This window comes from Pundamilia nyererei, unplaced genomic scaffold (genome assembly GCF_000239375.1).
Source record: "Pundamilia nyererei isolate P.nyererei 1_Seehausen unplaced genomic scaffold, PunNye1.0 scaffold00042, whole genome shotgun sequence".
In the NCBI taxonomy this organism is placed as follows: Eukaryota; Metazoa; Chordata; class Actinopteri; order Cichliformes; family Cichlidae; genus Pundamilia; species Pundamilia nyererei.
The window spans coordinates 1,385,518-1,389,721 of NW_005187443.1; the positions used below are offsets into that span (position 1 = coordinate 1,385,518).

At 44.2% G+C, this 4,204-nt stretch overlaps 1 protein-coding gene across 2 annotated transcripts in view; it reads left to right on the forward strand.

Moving 5' to 3' along the window:
• Positions 1 to 311: 311 nt before the first annotated feature.
• The window catches only part of ptpra (protein tyrosine phosphatase receptor type A), a 28,285-nt gene continuing 24,392 nt past the window's right edge, over positions 312 to 4,204 (forward strand). The window contains exon 1 of one of the 2 annotated variants that reach the window (XM_005731232.1): positions 312 to 734. The gene's annotated coding sequence lies outside the window, so the exon portion shown is untranslated. The remainder of the gene's footprint in view (positions 735 to 4,204) is intronic. The other variant, XM_005731233.1, reaches the window with a different exon arrangement.

The window sequence follows — 4,204 nt, forward strand, 5'->3', positions numbered from 1 at the left end:
GCCCAACCATCAAACTGACGTCACATTTCTGTAATATTGCCCCTGGAGAGTTGCCTCTATATTGCCTCTTTAAAGAATAATCTGATAATTCCCTTTGAAATGTATGTAGATTGGAAAAATGAAGTGGTCTATCATCAATCAGAACAGGTCTCTGGCCCTCAATGCTGTGTTAAGTAGCACTGATGGGGGCCGCTGCAGTGTGGAAGGTGTAAAGTGGATCTGGGCCAGCAGGTGTCGCTGCGGGCTACAGAGAAACACAGCGGAGAAGAGACGGGGCCAGGCCTGGGAATTCGTTCCCCGCTTCCCATTCTTCCTATGCAGACAGACACACAACATGGCGGACTAGAATAGTCGGCCGACGCGCCCGGATACAGCGGATAAACCCTGGGATTTAACATCCAAGAAGGCGAAGAAAATACCCTCCGAAGAGACGCTACAGAAGGGCGAAATTCTAATTTTTTTGGAGGGGGCGCTTTCTTTACCCTGGCTTTAGCGGATAAACTGACTGTGAAGTGTTGGCAGTGCGTCCCAGATCGTGCTTCCCTCCTCTGCTATCACCCTGGTCCCCCCCCACCTCCACCCCACTCACACTCTTGGTTCCTGGGGTGTGGAGAAAGGGGCCGGGGTTGAAAACGTGGAAGACAGGATAAATTCCCACTTGGCTTTCATTTTCCCCCCCCTTCTTCTTCTCTCGCCTCCCCCTCCGGTTTCCTTTGGGCTCTACAGGAGTTGTGGTGAGTTTTCTTGTTTTTGTTGCGCAAAGCAGAATCCCACTTGTTACAATGTCGCTCTACGAGCATGTTTCCCCGTGTTGTAACATTGTGTCACCCTCAAACGAGCACTTTCCGTTCCCGTCCCCCCCTTCCTCCCGCTTTTTACGTTACATGATGCCGTTATCGATTGGGGGGGCTCGTCCACGGAGCAGCGCGGCGTTTAATGAGTTGTGAGCCTCCCTGTAACGCCTGAACATTTCAGAAGTAGCTCGGAGGCAGGGAGGGAAATTTTGGCGAGAGGGGACTCCGAAGAAAGGAGGGGAGGGGGGAAGCTTTAAGAGAGAGTGCGACAACATTTAAGAAGTTGGTTTTGTTGTGCCAACACAGATGCTGTTGCGCTTACGCTGGAACAAAGAGGGGGTGGAGTGGCGGGGAGAGGGGGTTCCAGGGTTGCCTCACTGGAAAGTACACTTTATTGATCAACGCTTTGTTATTACACGTTCAGAGAGGGAGGGAGTGGAGCTGGCTGGGTGGAGGAGCAAGGGGGGCTTCATGCGACCCACAACAGGAATTAGGTCGCCCTGACGTTAACGTGTATGCTCTGTCACATCACAGCGGCTGCTTTGTGTTTCCTCACCTCTTCAAGATGGGGGTCTCACATGTGTGCTTTCCCAAACTTTTTTCTTTTTTAAATTATTAATAATAGTCCTCTCTCTTTCTAAGCTTTGGGTGTATCCAAGCATACAATTTTAGTCGTGTGGGTGTTGATGGCTTTTTAAAATTATTATTATTTCAATCCTCTACTCAGACTTGAGCAGTGATTCGTGATTCCCAGCTCATCAGAACACGGATCTTGTTGTAAGGGCTCGCTTGTCATTGCCAGTAGTGGGAATTGACATTAAACATCGGTGGCATAACTGCTGCAGCCGAGCTGAGCATCAGCGAAAGAGTGTGAAAGCCTCAAAGTCAGAGCAGAGAGAGGGAGAGGAACATCGTCAGGCTGATCGGACATGGCAGAGACTTCCTTGTCATTTCTGGGAAAAGCCTCTGCTACAGAATGTCAGCCTGAAGCTCCGCTTATAATGCTTGGTTCAGTTCACTGAACTGTGGCACATATCTATACACCATGCTTCACCATGTGTGCCTCCCCACAGCAGGCATTCAGCTTCACTTGAGGCCGTCATGTCATGTTAGGACCATCCCAGTGCACAAAACCTCCCAACTCCTGTGACTCTTCTCTCCAGCTTATCCTGACCTCTGTCTGTCAGGCCTGAACATATTCACCTTTCACCCTGTACCCCATTAAAAAACAAACCAAACCAAAAAACTGTAACATCATATCTGCCTGTCAAACATCACCAGCACCTTGAAAGCCGTATTGTGGAAAGAGGGAAAAAGTTTGCTTTGGCAATGCGGCAGAAAAAGGCAGGGCTGTTAGAATCGTGCTCACTATGCCTGTATATATCTTTGCACCTATTCTAAGGAGAGAGAAAAAAATGAGTTATTTCTGTCTTGTTGGGATGCTGTCAGAGTTTTAGCAGAGGAAGTGGAGTGATCATCCTCGCACCACATTTTTCACGATTGGCCTAGTTACTAAAAATAAAATAAGTATAGCTTGAAATCACTTTGTGGGAACTTTGCGTCGAGTGTCAATGAGTGGGTGTTTAAAATAATGGCCCGTGTGTTGTGAAATTTCACAATTTCAGGGCTCTGACACAATATTATGAGTTTGCTTTTTGGGTGGGGCTGGAGGTATATTTTTGTTTCCACCTGTGGGCCCTGTATGTTTTGCTGAGGAAGAGCACTGTAATTCAGCCTCTCGCGGGATAAACACTGCTCCATTTAGAGGATTATGATGCATTACAGGGGCCTGATTGAAGCTACATGCGATATGTCAATTGGATCTTAATGACATTTATTCCACAATACAGGAAATGAACCTGTGTGATTACTAATGACTGACTAAATATTGTGCCTGGCTAGAAAGGACGCCATCAAACATCCTTCAGCTTTGCCCTGCCTCTCTGCTGAATGGAAATAGTAATTATGTAATATCTTCAAGTTGTTTAGTCAAATGTTTCTTTAAAATCTTCTTGATTCCGGCTGACTGGTGTTTCTGGTCGCTCACGCTCATAGCAACGATTAACAGTGGGTGTTTTTGTACATGGAAAAGTACTTTGGATGTGCAAAGAGGTTCTTTTGATTTTTGTAAGCTCACGTGGGTCCACGTCAGTCAGGAGGATCTGGTTGCCACCTTCCTTTTCCACCATAGTGTGTTAAAGCAGTGCTGTTTCTCCCTTTTGGGGGATGTTAGAAATCAACATAAAGGATTACTCTTGGCTGTACTGCAGTACTGTAACTACAGCTACATGAATACCTTTTTTTCCTCATATGGCATATGTGTTATTATAGCCAGTAATTGGGTTTAAAACTTTTTTGTGTGTGATTTCTGTTCATAAAAAGCAAGAATTTGGAGCCATGTTGAACATTTATGTTGTGTTAGGTTTTCACTTTATTTCAAATGAGTGCCTATGATTCACACTGAAGCTATATGTATTAATATTTGCCATCGGCCTGCCAACAAGACTTGTTTTGTCCTGCTCTGGAAGAAGGGGGGGAGTGCTCAGAGAGCCTGTAAGCAAGTGAGTAGTTTTTCAGTGCACCACCTAAAGGTGAAGCTGGACAAAATGGATTTTAAAGAGAAGCCAAGTCATGATGTTGCTTTGAAGTCAAGTCCCCGGTGATTATGTTATTATCTTAGATGGTTTTGTTATCTTTCAGAGGAAAAGGAGGGGACGGCTGCAGTAGGATGACTACTTCAGATATCAGAGCTGTCATTTTGGGTTTCCATTGATAGAGATCCAAAATAACCAAGGGATAGTTGGCAAGTGTTGCTGGGAAATTGAGCAATGCCACCCTGTGCATGTAAACCTGTATATGTGTATTTTTTTGTATAAGCAGTACTTAACCGATCATGGAGATGTTTATTTACTTATATATTGCAAATTAGAGCTTTTTTTTCCTTAAATATTTCCTTTCCTTAAGATTTTTTTCTGGATGTTCCAATAACTGCTTCATGGTTTTGTTGTCATGTGACAAAATTAAATTAAAGAGCTTAAAGGGAATAAATCAATAGGACATAAAATGTATTGAAATTATCCGCAACTTGACCACAGAGTAAAACATCAGTAAAAGTAAATGAGTAATTTCTAATGCAGTAATAGCCTACTCACTGATGGGGGCTGTTTTCTGTATTTACTCCTTTGTATACGTGTGTCTACATTTTACTATCATCAATAGTTGGTATCGGCTCAGCAGCAAATGTGGATAGAGGGGCCTTTAACTTGACACCTGGTTAAGGTCGATTTTATGGCGTGTTATTAAATTCTATACCCCTTATGTTGTATTATAAAGAAAACATGTAAGAATCAAACCTTCAGCTCAAATTTGGCGACCTCAGACATCAGACCAAGCTTGTATAATGACGGAAC